Below are 16,142 nucleotides of genomic sequence, written 5' to 3'. Positions count from 1 at the left end.
GATGTCATCAGGGGACACGGCATCAGCTTTCACAGCTATGCTGATGACACGCAGCTGTATATTGCCGTGTCTCCTGATGACACAGGACCCATTGATACCCTTTTAAATTGCATTTTAGATATCAAGTCATGGATGGCAGATAATTTCCTACAGCTCAATGAGGACAAGACTGAGGTTTTAGTTATCGGTCCCGAAGGTCAGAGAGAGAAGCTTTTACCAAAACTACACATTTTTAATCCCTCACACTGTGTGAAGAACCTTGGCGTCATTTTTGACTCTGAGCTCAGTTTTATTCCTCATATTAAAAATGTAACCAAGATTGGTTTTTATCACCTTAAGAATATTGCCAGAGTCCGCCCGTTTCTCTCTCAGGCTAACACGGAAGTGCTGATGCATGCCTTTATTTCCTGTCGTTTAGATTACTGTAATGCCCTGCTCTCTGGCCTCCCGAAAAAGAACATTTCACCACTGCAACTACTGCAGAATTCAGCCGCTCGGGTGCTGACGAGAACCAGAGGGCGGGAGCACATTACGCCAGTTTTGAAATTGCTGCATTGGCTCCCTGTGTGTTTCAGGATCGATTTTAAAGTACTTTTATTAGTTTATAAATGTGTTAATGGTCTTGGGCCATCTTATTTATCTGATTTGCTTTTATCATACCAGCCCTCGCGGATCCTGAGGTCCTCTGGCGCCGGCCTTTTATTTATTCCAAGGGTGAGGACCAAAATGCATGGCGAGGCTGCATTCAGCCATTTTGGTCCTCACCTTTGGAATAGCCTGCCAGAGGATGTCAGGTCTGCAGAGACTGTTGATATTTTTAAGAGGAAGCTCAAGACACACCTTTTTAGTTTGGCTTTCAACAACTTTTAAATAATTTACCTTTTCTTTTGATTGAAGATAATTCTATGTTTTGCTTTGAATGTTTTAAAGCACTTTGAGTTGCATTTTTATGTATGAAAAGTGCTATATAAATAAAAAAAAATGTGAAAAAATGTGAATGTAGCTGCCACCCCTTGCCGCCCTGTAAAACCGCCTTTGTTGCCATCCTTCAAATAAAAGAAATGAGATACATTGGTTTGTACTCATTCGTAGCAGCTTTTATTTGTGTACAAGTATGGGCGTGAAAGACTCAGCATGTAAACAAGCATGTGAGATCAGGCGAGCCCACTAAAATCCGCTCGTTTAATGCTAGGCTAACAGCAGACCTTCCTAGTGGAGCCTGTGATTCTACAACAAGGCGAACGTTTGTGAAAAAGTGTTTTGTACAAGGACGTTCACATGATGGTTGTTGTCATCGCTGCAAAGCTCATGTCACGATCCCTTTAAAGGTTAGTCTCTTCAAATATGTAACAGGCCGTTTTCTTCTTTTCTAAACAAGAATGCATATCAGACTTGGAGAAAGACCAGATGAAAGCTGCAGATTTCAGTTCAGCTTGTGTGTATGGATAATGAAATAAAGAAGGAAGTAACATGTACACCAGTGGTCATCAACTCCGGTCCTCGAGGGCACCTGTCTTGCAGGTTTTCAACTTTTCACAACGGCCAATCACAGCTGATCTGTTCTCTGAATCTGAGCTGTGATTGGTCGTTGTGAGCAGTTGTGATGCCATTTTCAGTCAACAGAAGACAAAATGGACGCCTTTAAGACTACCGTATTTTCCGGACTATAAGTCGCTCCGGAGTACAAGTCGCACCAGCCTTAAAATGCATAATAAAGAAGGAAAAACATATATAAGCCGCACTGGAGTATAAGTCGGATTTTTGGAGGAAATTAATTGTGCTCTTAGCACACATCATTTCCACCGAGCTACGATGGTAACATTTAGCTAAAGTTCACACATGTAGCATACAATAAAGTTACGGTAAGCTAACTTTAAACTCACCAAAACGGTTGTAGATCGATTAAATAAGTCTTTTATTTATCCCAGACCGTGTAGAATGTTTCAGAGTCTCCAAAAGTATTTATGTATTCGGTCGTACTTATCTCTTTGTTCTCTTTTCCGCTCTCAGCTCCGTATGTGTGGCTGATGCAAGACCCCAGCCAGTGTCTTAAAGAAACAGTACACTATTGTGTATATTCAAACTGACTTCATCATACTATTTTAATGACCGTATTTTCCGGACTATAAGTCGCTCCGGAGTACAAGTCGCACCAGCCATAAAATCCATAATAAAGTACAAAAAACATATATAAGTTGCACTAGAGTATAAGTCGCATTTTTAAAGAAATGTATTTGATAAAATCCAACATCAAGAACAGACATGTCATTTAAAATTTAAATGACGAACAATTTAAAATAAAAATAGAATAGAGACAACAACAGGCTGAACGGTATGCTTACGTTACATTATACACCACTCCCCCTCCACCACCCGGAAGCCAAGTTGCCTCCGTCGCGTAACGCTGATAAATGTGTCCATATAAATCAAAATAATAAAATTGTGCGCTTAGTACACATCATTTCCACCGAGCTACGAGCTATGATGGTAACATTTAGCTTACATTCACACATGTAGAATTACAAGAAAGTTACAGTAATGTTAGGACGGTATGTGAATTTGAGGGGGAGTCGCCTCATCCAAACAGTCACTCGATTCAAAGAGCGTGATCGGACACAATGATAGTGTACAACGTGCTTCAGTAGCACTCTAATCCATTCCACAGAGCTCAACAACTCGCTCCATTCCGGCGCGTACACAAACACGAAGAAGGCGCGCATCTGCCGCTAGCCGCTAATGGCTAACAGACGCAGAGTTAGGCCTGTATGTGAATTTGGGGGGATTCACCGGGACGCCTCATCCAAACAGTCACTCGATTCAAAGAGCATGACCGGACACAGTGATAGCAAACAACGTGGCTACCTCTAACGGCTAATAGAGTCCAAACGTCTCTCGTTAGGGCCCCTTGGCTGTCCAACAATATGCCCGACATAAATCAACGTAACGAAAGGACCCATTATCTGCCCGAAAAACATGTCTGGTGTAAAACACACAAGTTAAACAGTAAACCAATGCCTGTATAAACAAAGCACTAATGAGGAATTTACAACTGGTATGTCAGCAAGACTGGGGGGAACCAAAGTTTAGTTCCGCCTTGGTGCGTTTCTTCCGTGTCTCCTCCTGATTCTCTGACTGGAATCAATGGTCTATACTACCCGCTTCATACTTCATACTACCCAGTGTAAATTCTCAAAATTAATGTGGACAACACTACAAGGTAAGATAACTTCAAACTCACCAAAACGGTTGTAGATCGATTAAAAAAGTCTTTTATTTATCGCCAACCATGTAGAATGTTTACAAGTCTCCAAAAGTACTTATGTAGTCCGGAAAATACGGTACTTATTTATCAAAATGTTAGATTTGAACCGTTTAAATTATTCATGCATTCTAATTGCTTTTAGGCTTTATCTTTATGTTTCTTTATGTGGATTACAATAAGATATGAAATGATATACACTATACATGTTATTCTGCCCGTTGTAAAGTCAATATGTGATGCAGGTTTATATGCAGCCTTAGAACGCCCTCCAATGGTTGTTTGGTGTATTGTTTGCTGACATTGAAAAGGAAAGAGATACAATATAATGTGTTAATAATTTCACACATGCATCGTTCCATAGTATAAATCGCACCCCCGGCTTAACTATGAAAAAAACTGGCTTATAGTCCGGAAAATACGGTAAACACTACCACCACACTCTTCTTTAATTCATTTATAAAGTGTTCTCTACTTGGCCCGTTTATTTACTCTAGCTAACTATTTATTTATTCATTTTTAGGCACAAACACAATCATTCACAAGTCTATATATATATATATATATATATATATATATATATATATATATATATATATATTTATATATATATGTATATATATATATACACATATATATATATATACATATATATATATATATATATATATATATACACATATATATATATATATACATATATATATATATATACGTATATATATATATACGTATATATATATATAAATATATATGCGTATATATATATATATATATATATATACGTATAATATATATATATACATATATATATATATATATATGTATATACGTATATATATATATATATATATATATATATATATATATATACGTATATATATGTATATATATATATATATATATATATATATATATATATATATATATATATATACATATGTGTGTGTGTCCAGCCCGTCCGTCCAAGTGCCGCATTAATCCATATTGGATTGAACTGAAGTGAATTGAATTAAAAAAAAATCTAAATCAAATCGAATTGAACTCTTGCTCATCAAAATTGAATCAATTAAAAAAATATGGTATCGATACCCATCCCTATGTATTTGTTTGAAAATATTTCTGCATACTTTTCTTTTATTTCTTACATTTTGTATTGTATATTATACAATTACATAATATACGTAACATACAGACATAGTTAAAGTCATCAAGATGCAACCAGCATAATCACATCACATGCCATAACAGTACAAAGCAAAATATGGCAATCAAGTTCCACAAGTGACTTTTTAAAAAAATATATAACTTTAACAAAAGAGTCAACTCTTAAACATGTTCTCAATTTGATCAGCAAAGGTTTCAGATAAGTGTAACAATGTATGTAGACTTTTTGTCATGTTTGGTCTGTGTTGGTTTGGGGTTTTGTGTTCTCTGTGTTTCTGTGTCTCTCGTCAGTGATTATTGTCCACCTGTGCGCATTCCACTCCCTAGTGTCGGCCAATTAGCTCCCTCCTACCTTGTGTCTTGTCCAGGTGTTTCTCGTTGTCTCGTCAGTGTGCTTTTATTTAAGTTGCTAGTTTTTGTTCAGTCCTTGTCGGGTCATTGTTGATGTCTGTGTCGTTGCTGTCAGTTTGTGCCTTTGTGAAGCATTATTGGTAAGATGATTTGCTTAGTTAACGTGAAGTTTAACTTCCCCGCTCACACCGAGCCTTGCTTTCCCGCTCATGTTGATCTTCGCTACCTCTGTCACTTCCCGCCTCACCACTCCGGTCCAGTCCAGCCCTGCGTCTCCAGCCACGTCCAGCCCTGCGTCTCCAGCCAAGTCCAGCCCTGCGTCTCCAGTCACGTCCAGCCCTGCGTCTCCAGTCACGTCCAGCCCTGCGTCTCCAGTCACGTCCAGCCCTGCGTCTCCAGTCACGTCCAGCCCTGCGTCTCCAGTCACGTCCAGCCCTGCGTCTCCAGTCACGTCCAGCCCTGCGTCTCCAGTCACGTCCAGCCCTGCGTCTCCAGTCACGTCCAGCCCTGCGTCTCCAGTCACGTCCAGCCCTGCGTCTCCAGTCACATCCTCTGTTACATGTCATTAAAATCACCTGCACCTACCCCGTCTCGTAGTCCTGCATTTGGGTCCACCTTGCCAATTCACTACTCGTGGCACTTTTCTTGTTTTTATGAGGGACAGGTCATGAACATAGGAATTCAGTTCAAACAGAAGTGGAGACGAATTATTAAATTGTACCTTACGAATGTGGAATTTCCCCAAAAGCAAAATAACATTCATTGCATGCCTAATTTATACATTTTCAGATTCCAAACCAGATATGAACGTTGGGCATAATTTCTATACATTTGCCAATATTAGTGAAAATAAAGTCCCTTACATCACTCCAAAACCTAGATACTTAGAACTGGGCAGTGACAAAATAAATTAAGTGTGGTTTCAGAATCAAATTTGCAAAAGGAACATATCACGTCTATTTCAACAAAATTAGATTTCTGCATAAACTGATGTCAAGGAGGAAACAGTGGTGTGACGTCACGTCATGGTGAGAAGAGAGAACAAGGAGAATGCAAATATCTTATGTTACTACTTGGCAAATTTTATTTACACAAGATGATGTCCAAATCCTGTCCAAATTATCAAGTATTCTTTACTGAGTTTAAACGATATGTAGATACCTTAAAATTTACGAAAAATAAGTGTTTGTACAATACAGTTCTTTCGTGAATTATCTCTGATTGATCTTGAATGAATGTTTATTTTGCCTTGATGTTTGAAAGCATCATTAAAAAAAAAGACCTAAGTATCTAGCTTGCAGACTTTATCTGCAAACTAATAGTTTAATAATAAAATAAAAAATATATACCCTAATTGTCGTTTTTGTGAAGAATCACTGATGGTGTTTTTCATTGATTTTCGAATTGCACATAAATTATGGCGATGTGTTTATAAAAAAAAAAGAAAGGAAAATGCAAATTGTCCGCTAAATTATTTATTATTTTACGTGTGTAGTGCAGTGTCTGAACAATAGCAAAAAAAAGTCACAATTGTGTACATGCTGCTTATAAAAATAAAATAAAAAAGACTTGTTGTGGTGCCTTCAGTGTATGTGGTGTCCACGCACAACGTGTTCTGTGCGTATAGGGAGCGGCTGTTTCGAGATCTGTCTTCACATGGATTCAAACTGTACAATGAGATGCCTGAGTGACTGTATTTGTGATAGCAAGCAAGACAGGCAGGCAGGCAGCATCCTCTTCAGTGCAGGCGGGCGTGGGGGGGTGCTTGGTCCTTGTTGTGAATGAGATGCTACCATGACGTCAGCAAACCAATGTCAACAATGCAGCTCTTGGAGGAGAAAAGGCGTAACATCCTAACCGAACAGTACGCCGTCCACGACGCAGCGATTGATGCTTTGTATTGCACGCCCATTAAAATCGTGCTTCCTGTTATTCGAGGACTGTGAGGATTAACCACCATGCAGACGTACTTTTGTTTGTGAGAACCAACCGTGGGCGAGCAGAAAAAGGGTGAGTTTGTGGCTACGTTACGTTCACAATGCGCGAGCACTACGAGTTGTCAGCTAAAAAAATGCACACAAAAAAAGCGGCGTTCTGGAGCAGCGAATTCGCGTTTGTTTGCTTGCTTCCTTCACTTGTTTTTGTTGTAGCCATGCTCTTGTCAGTTAAACCACAGCGTAGCTGTTCCTTGTGGGGCTTGTTTATTTTGTTTTGCCACTGTAGGGTTGTGGTTAGCAGGGATGGCGATATTACAGTTGCATGAGGTGTTTTCAGTGAAAACCCGTCCCCCTGAGCCGCTGTGTTCGCAACCTTGGAGCTCCAAACGGCGTTGGTTTCGTTCCTTTTGCTTGTAATCTCTGACAAAGAGTGGAATATGTCTTGGTTGAAAATAAAGAGGCAAGTTCTAGTGCCAGTCCGCGGTGCCTTATGTCAGACTGGGACTGACCCGGTTTGCAGCATGCCAGAGCACACGGCCCCGGGATTTTCACAAGTTGGCGAGGTGAGTACTTGTTCATAACGTATCTAAAAAGACGGTGGCAAATATTTTGTGCATGATCTGCTTGTCGTGCCGCTATACCTTCTGTCATTGTGGGGCAGAAAGGCGCTGGCAAGGGACAAAGGAGCTCAGGAAAGTCTCCCCCCGCCCCCTTCTCGTCTTATTCCCGCCCTCTGTTCTGTTCGGTTCATACAACGGCCATCGCGGAAAAGCCTCACAATGCCGTAATTGATTATTCGAAGAGTTTATACGCTCTATTTCCCCATACTTTACGTTGTACAGAATTGCAATTAGTCAGCGCTGGCAACGTGAGAAAATTTTACTCTTGAGCAAATTGAATTATTGAGATCAACTGTGTTAAAGCTAAAATCAAACAAAGTTGAATTTTGAAATGACTATATGAACCTTCATTGTTGTTTACTAGTCTGGAACTATGTTTTCTTATTAACCTGTCTCCCTGCCCTCGTGGCTGCTGTCGCCTTCCGCCCTCCACCTCACTCCTGTTAGGAAAGCAGAGCTTCACTGTGCTTGCAGCACTTTGTTGTTTCGTGGGGGCTTCTCTTGCTAAGTCTGCCTCCTCTTGCGGTTAACATACGCTCCAAAGAAACGGATTAGATGCGAGGTGACGGATGTAATATTTATTACAGTTCTTGCTGCAGACGTTGTGGGAACGCCACTGAAAGACGCCTCAAGCTCCTTTACGTTATAAGGCAGCTATGCCATTAGCGTGTGAGCATGTATATCTATCTATCTATCTATCTATCTATCTATCTATCTATCTATCTATCTATCTATCTATCTATCTATCTATCCATCTATCTGGGCTGTACAATATTGGAAAAAACAATATGGTTTTAGAATATAGCGATATTAGTGAAATTTGATACTCAACATGTACCTAAAGAAATACAATTTTTATTATCTAATGAAATAATTACTTTTTCTTTTTCAAGCAAAATAAGCAAGCTCAATGTATTCATAACTAATTAATTGTAATTACCCTAGATAATGTTCAACTATTGGATGGCGATGCACATTTAAGTTTGCGTCTGACTGGTCAAGTTCAGATAAAAGCATACAACTCCATTTCATGTCTTTGAGATATGCATATTGCGTGGGCCAATATGTGTATATAGATATGTATATACAGTAAGTATTCTCACCTACGGACCTCTGTCAAACGGAAATTCCCTCACCTGGAAAAAAAACATATACATGAAATGTTCTACTACATTAATGATTCCTTACAACGGAAGCCGGAACCCGGAACCCATAGCAAAACCCACAAAAGCGCAAACTCAAGCAGTCCCTGCTCGATACTATGGAAAAACTTTGACCGCTCCATAGGGGTGGGCGATATGGGCAAAAAATATACATCGATATTTTTCCCAAAAACTCGATAACGATAATTTGATGATATTCTACAAAAAAATATTTTAAATCTGCACTTGCTTCACAGACCAATTGTGGATAGACAGCGTTTGTGAACAACATCTCTTTTAAATAGATAAGTACAGCTTCTGCAAAACATAATGATATTCTATAACAGGGGTGTCCAAACTCGGTCCTCAAGGGCCTGTGTCCTGCCTGTTTTCCATCTATCCTTGCTGCAACGCACCTGATGATCGTTATCAAGCTTCTTCAGACCTTGCTAACGATCATCAGGTGCGTTGCAGCAAGGAGAGCTGGAAAACAGGCAGAGCTTGCTAATGATCATCAGGTGCATTGCAGCAAGGAGAGCTGGAAAACAGGCAGGAAAGCGGCCCTTGAGGACCGGAGCTGGACACCCCTGTTCTATAAGAATATTTAACAAAAAAGAACAAAAAATTATGTATAGAGTTACATTGATTTTTGGGAATATTTATGTCACTTAAATGTCACTGCTGTTATTCCATAATTATGTGACATTTTGAGCTGCAGTAAGAGCTGGTGTACCACTGCCAACTACTAGAGCAATAAGAATGAGGAAAAGGGTGTTAACTACAGCAAAACAGAGCCACGTGACCGGGTCCTGCCCGCTGATTCGGCGAATGATTATCACTTCCACCTCCTCTGCCGTCAATGCACACTGATTTTTCAGCATTTCCTCATACTTTGTGGCCGTCGACTGACTCGAGTCAGAGGCAGTATTAATACTCAATAATGTAAAATTACACTTTGTGAAAGCAAGATTGCCGATGATATCGATAACGATATATATCACCCACCTCTACCGCTACGCCATCATTAGATCAAACGGAAATTCCCTCACTCGGAACAAAAACGTATGCATTAAATTTTCTACTACTACATTACATTAACGATCGATTCCTTACAACTAAGTTCCGGTATTGTAACCGGTACCCGGAAGCCATAGCAAAGCCCGCAGTAGCGCAAACTCAAGCGGTTCCCGATCGATATTACGGAAAAACTTTAACCTTTACTTCATCATCAGATCCAAAACGGCGACCTGTAAGTTACTTCTTTAGCATGCGTTTTACTGAAATTGTGAAAGATTTAAAATGTATTCATTTACACTTTTGTCTGTATATCATGGCATCCAAACGAAGAAGAACGGTACTGACCGTGGAAGAGAGAGTGAAATGCATCCGATTAAGGGAAGCTGGACACAAAGTAAAAAACATCCAGGAGACACTTGGATTCGGAAAAACTCAAATCTACGAGACTTTGAAAAAGTCCTGACGTAAAGCCACCGTCCAGCAAGGAAGCTATGGAGATGGCATCAAAAATGCTTTTGTATGCACAAGAATCTCCCGACATCAGTGATGATCAACGGGACAATTACTTGCAATTAGCAACAAAACTGTATCATACGCAGACAAACATTTTCATACAGCAAAGAATGAAGCCAACACAACAACTCAAAATAGACTCATTTTTCCCAAGTCTGAGAAAAATCAACACTAAAATACAGTACAGTTTTTTGTAGTTAAGTACAGTACTGTACTGCATTGGTGTTAAAGTATTTTTTTCAACAGTATTAGGATTTGTTATACTGTTATACTGTACTGTATTTTGTTCATATACCTGTACTTTATAGTGCAGTTTTTGTTGAATAAAAATTTTGGGGAAAATGATTTTTTTGTGGCGGCACGGTGGACGACTGGTTAGCACATCCGCCTCACAGTTCAGAGGTCGTGGGTTCGATCCTGGCTCCGGCCTCCGTGTGTGGAGTTTGCATGTTCTCCCCGTGCCTGCGTGGGTTTTCTCCGGGTACTTCGGTTTCCTCCTACATTCCAAAAACATGCATGGTAAGTTGATTGGCCTCTCTAAATTGCCCCTGGGTGTGATTGTGAGTGTGGATGTTTGTCTTTGTGTGCCCTGCGATTGGCTGGCTACCAATTCAGGGTGTCCCCCGCCTACTGCCCCGAAGACAGCTGGGATAGGCTCCAGCGCGCCCCGCGACCCTTGTGAGGATAAGCGGTATCGATAATGGATGGATGGATGATTTTTTTGCATTATATTGCTTGTGTTGTTACATGTACCGTAGTCGTTTCCCACATAAGGACATTCTGTTACAGTGTCAGGGAAGATGGAACAATGCAAATATGATTCCTTACTAGTGAATACTTACTGTGTATATATATATATATATATATATATATATATATATATATATATATATATATATATATATATATATATATATATATATATACTGTATGCACACGTAAATGTGTGTGCACATACAGTATACTGTACCTGTATATGTGTATAGATATGTATAGAACAAACAGAACATTATTAAAATGCTATTATGCTATTTCCTTCAGTACTGCATACTGTGGATGTTATTGTGTATACGTCATAGCCATAAACTAAGCAACCTCTGTCATGTTAATGAGCAATCTCCTTGCAGTGTTGGCGCTTCTTCTTTATCTGGTGTGTAACCTTGCCTCAGATCTGGCAAACCATCTGGCATGGTTGGCAGTGATTGGTGCAGACATGGAGCAGATGGTGAGATGATGGTCAGTTGTTTTGGACCCTGCTTAAAAACGACATTGTCTAGGCAGGAGTCGCTAAGCTCAAACTAGAGCTAAAGCTGTTGTTTAGCTCAGGGAGCATTATAGTGTCTGAGGAACATTGATTTGGCAGCTAAACAAATACTGTACTGGAATACAATCTGGGCCTTGAATGATTGTTTGTTCGCATTGTTTTATTCTACATAGTAAATAATGTAAATTTAATTAATCACTTACAAAAAAATAAACTTTTTTTGCAAAAAATCCATTTCATATGCTTATTACACATAATTGGTAAATGGAGTGCCTGTCCAGGTACAGTGTAGAGCACTATTATTCACACAATCACCATTCACGCACGCATTTATACACACTAATAATGAAGTGCTGATGAAATCTCACTCGGAGCAAATTAGGGCTCAGAGTCTTTCCCACAGACACTTCAATAGTGCACAGTCAGAGCCGCAGGGTGAGTGTTCTGCCTTGCTTTCATTGGCGGAGCTAGGATTTTTCCTTGGGGGGCCATGGGCGGCCAAGGATATCTCAGGGGGGCTGCAAACCTTTTTTTTTTGTTTTTTCCACAGACCCCAAAAAATATCTCGGAAAACGCTGATAAAAATTCATTATATGTTCTCTACAGGAGATGGGGGGATTCTTGGTAAAAAAAGGAAAATACCCAAAAGTTAATTATCTGGTCTGGCACCTCTGGAGTACAAACATATTTCAGGCTGGGCTTTGCTTTACTTGCTGGAATTTGACCGTGTGCGTTTACCAGACGCAGGCGCTTCATTCGCGCGCATCGTAGGAGAAGGGGAGGGGCATGACGTTGCTTGGTAGACAACTATTGCACAGCATTTCAGTGAGCCGAGAAAAGAGTACTTCCACTTGTTTCAGACCGCAGTGAATATTTCAACACCATTGTTCTCAAATCTCAACACCAAACTCGCCTATACAGGACTCGTAGTTTGTTCCTGAAGCTGATTGGCTGCCACGACTGACACGCAAACAAAGTTACTTTTTTTTTAAATTTGGCGAATGTGCGGATTTGCGGTGCCTTTGCAGTCCCACCACTCCAAACGCATCAACCGCACCCAACCGCGCGAACTACTTCGACTTTAATTGAATCGCACCGCTAGAAGCGCTCACAACCGAGTCGGAGCGTAGCATAATCAAAAAGGCTTCTTAAGTGAGCGCGCCTCAGCCTGGCAGTGGTGTGACACAGCTGGAGTTGAGCTGTTTTCGTGTTTTAATCTGATCTTGGTTTTAATCATTATCTTGTTGCTTGTGTGTGAATGGTGTTATACAAATTAACTCACCTTGCCTATGATGTCAAAGAAAAGTCGACACCAAGCTAAATTGGAAGCGAACCTCCAGCAATTATTTCCATTGTGCAGAGAGAATAGTGAGTACTGTTGTTGTTGTTATGATGATGGTATGTTGTTTTATATGTATGTGTTACTGATGCGTTTGTTTTAAAGTCCAAGTTGTTTAAAGTGAATTCAAAGATTTGTTTCTAATTACATTAGACATGTTTGAAGATAATTGCTGAAAACCTGCAGATTGAGAACTGTGTAATACTCAGTTGTGGAGATGTAGCGTTAAAGTGTTTTCCCCCATTTTGCTTTCCCTGATTTTATTTTAATTTTTAACAGCACCCAGTGAAAGAAGTTAGGCATCGAGCAAGAGTCTCCCCCTTTGGGAGCACATTGGTTTGCATGAGTAGCTATCTAGTGCCAGGGGCGGAACTACAGTATGTGGTGGCCAGGCCACCCCTGGTCATTCTCTGACCACCCCACCCCATCTAGAGGAAGAATTTGATATCTGTGACTTTTCTGCTATTTTCACACAGATGCCGCATTCTTAGATTCCTTGATATTCTGCCACAATACGATGTAAAAAAAAAAAAAAAAAGAATCGATTTGCAAAGTCATGTTTACCATAGCCGCTTTCTCATGTCGCTGCTGTAAACAAACTGCATACACACATTGCGTACATTACTTGATTTGAGACTAGGGGTGGCAAGATTAGTCGACTAAGACAACAACGTAGCCGATCAAAATCCGCGACAATTAATTTTAATAGTCGACGCGTCGTTTATTTACATACTTACCTAATTGGCGCTGTTTTTCTCTTGAAAATACCTCGTAAAATGCATATTACACTTTAAATGTGTAGCTCAAATTATGCATATTAGAGAAGTGGGCGGGTGCGAGTGGAAGTTGGTTGAAGTTTGTAGACAGAAACGCAAACGGTAGCCCATTTAAAATGACAGGCGGGCCAGCCTATAGGCGATTACTCTTTGTTCCGGACGGACAAAAAGGCGGATAGACAGACGGTGGAAGGGTACCCCGGATGCTGGTGGACTCGATAAACGGACTGGGAAATTTTAGTAAAATTACCAGAGCTGGGCACTTGACCCTTTTTTGCCGGTCCGTCCACCATGCGCAGCCTCTGGGTGCCCTTCTGGCCTCGTCCCTCCGTTGTTATTCATAAAAATTATTAATTTTTACCAAAAAACTAAATTTTTCGTTTGCCCATTTCGCGGAGTTGGTTGAGATTAACTTTGGCCGCCTTGTGTCCACATCACATACATGAGGGACGATTAGTAGGCCGGATAAAATCCACCTCCACCCTTGCTTAGTCCGACCCCTTTTTAAAACTTGTCGCCCCCCCGTCCTCCGTCCCAAAAATGGGCATCCGTCCGGGACAGAGGGACGGACCGTTCCGGCCCCGGGATAGACTGCCCAGCTCTGCCGTCTACAGTATGTATTGTTATACTTTGGGATTACAGCTCTGAAGTCACAGTTGTGAATCTCAGTTTGCTCCCACACATGACAGCAGCAGCAAAGGGTTCAAATACTCTGAAAATCAGCACTAGACACAACAGAAGAGATTACATGGCTCGTTCAAAGCCCTCCTACAGTTACACACGACAATAACACATACAGTAACTCAGTTGGTTACATTTTGTTGATTTATCTCTAAATAGCCCAGTCTGCCTCCTGTCACATAAAGATAAGATAAGGTAAAGATGAAGTTTTTGAATGCTCCTATTTTTGTTATATGCTACCAGAAGTACAGAAGTGGAGAGAGGCAGGCGGTGACTTGACTGTACAAGAGCAAACAAAGCAGAGACTGGCGAGAGATGTGTGTGTGGTTTGCTGTAAGCTCTTTCCTGTACTGCACAGTACTGCATCTTTTAAGAGCATGGCAACGTTTCAAGACGTTTGTAAGATGTCTCCCTCTGTTGGTCATTGTTTTTTCTTGTCTCTTGGGCAAATTGTGCCTTGTTGAATCAGTTAAAACATGGCATTCTGATTGATTTTGCGTGTGTGGAATGTAAGTTAAGCAGCAAAATGCACTCGTTTTAGCCATCTCTGGGGGACCAATCATTGTTCCAATCATTGTTCCGATGATTGGTCATTGTGAGCAGTTGCAATGTCATTTTCAGTCGACAGAAGACAAAATGGCCGTCCCCAGAGATGGCTAAAAACGAGTGGATTAACACTCATTCCACAAACACAATATTTATCAGAATGCCCTGTTTTAATTAGCGGGCTTGCATAGGACATATTCTAGAAAAAAAAATGTTTGCGTTCACTACTTTAAGAAAAATAAGAAACTCATAGATCTGGATCCGACTTTGAGCAATCACAGCAAGTGAATCACTAAAACAGCCCTCTACCAGCTAAAGAACATATCCAAAGTGAAGAGTTGCATGTTGGTATGTGACAACTTGCTTGTTTCTGCCATTTTCCATAACGGCATTTTCGTGTGAGGTCAGTTTTGCACTCCTCGCAGAAAAATTTGCCCTGGCTTGTTAAAAATGTGGTTTATGCATCTGTTTTTAGATCTAATCTCCTCTGTTGCCTTGTTTTCATTTTGATGATTGTCATGCAGTATTTCTATGTTTATCGCAACCACGGCAGCATAACTATTTGTCATCCCCAAAAGGGTTGCAAGCTATCTTGAATTCTTAGCCTATCACACATAAAAAACTGCTTTCTCATGCTTGTGACTAAGATCTGAAAGGACTTTGAATAATTTATTTTTAAATAATATTTTTCTTGCACTCTATGTTCTTTTAATAATTTTAGTGAGCTGTGTTTTATTTCAGTACTTTGTTTTAAAACATTTTACTTTATGTTTTTAAATACCGTACATTATTCATGTAAAGCACATTGAGTTAGCATGTGTATGAAATGTGCTATATAAATAAACCTTGCCTTCGTTTTTTCCTCCTGGCATCATCTTATCAGAGCTTTTCTGTGATGGGAGAACTTGTTTCATGTTTTTTTAACAAACCGTTGCTTATTAAAAGTGTTAAAACAATCGCCGTTACTGTGCTAAATAGATTAATGAACATATTGATAAATCATGCGAGTTTTACATCAATGTACACGTCACACCGTTGTAAAACAGTTTATCTGATGAAGGGAATGGAACATGCAAACAAGGGAACAGATATGTTTGGTCGGATTCGTTTCAGTTGTAATAAAAAAAAAATCCATGTAGAACTGGTGAATTATATAATTTAAGCCACATTGTCCCTCCTTTTGAAATCAGGTACAATATCTGACAGCTTGAATAGAAAGTCAACCCAAAAATGTTCTTGACAATAACATGTTCTATATGTCTCCACGAGTCTAAACATGGTATTCTGATTAAAATTGTGTTTGTGGATTATGAGTTAAGCAGCAAAATTCCATGTTTTTATCTCAGGGGGCGGTCATTTTGTCACTTTCCGTTAACTGAAAATGACATCACAGTTGCTCAGGGCTCAGGTAATGACCAATCACAGCTCACCTGTTTTCTGAAGCTTAGTTGAAGCAACTGCCACTGGGCAAATGCTCGCTCAACAGGCAAAGCGCCCATGTCAAAGCAAAAACTGAAAAACCTTGGTCCA

General features: G+C 40.0%; 2 protein-coding genes across 7 annotated transcripts in view; one reads left to right on the top strand and one right to left on the bottom strand.

Annotated features, from left to right (window-relative positions):
• gja10a (gap junction protein alpha 10 a) overlaps positions 1–16,142 on the bottom strand; it is a 150,212-nt gene that overhangs the window by 45,026 nt on the left and 89,044 nt on the right. The gene's annotated exons all lie outside the window — the stretch shown is intronic.
• LOC147137969 (transcription regulator protein BACH2-like) overlaps positions 6,510–16,142 on the top strand; it is a 52,614-nt gene continuing 42,981 nt past the window's right edge. For 2 of the 3 annotated variants that reach the window (XM_086049754.1, XM_086049755.1), the window contains exon 1: positions 6,510–6,787. The gene's annotated coding sequence lies outside the window, so the exon portion shown is untranslated. The remainder of the gene's footprint in view (positions 6,788–16,142) is intronic. The other variant, XM_086049753.1, reaches the window with a different exon arrangement.

The sequence above is a fragment of the Filicampus tigris genome, chromosome 13, assembly GCF_054856515.1.
Source record: "Filicampus tigris isolate MCC_2025a chromosome 13, RoL_Ftig_1.0, whole genome shotgun sequence".
Lineage (NCBI taxonomy): Eukaryota > Metazoa > Chordata > Actinopteri > Syngnathiformes > Syngnathidae > Filicampus > Filicampus tigris.
The sequence above is the reverse complement of the archived record's forward strand: the minus strand, read 5'-3'. Positions and strand labels throughout refer to the sequence as shown.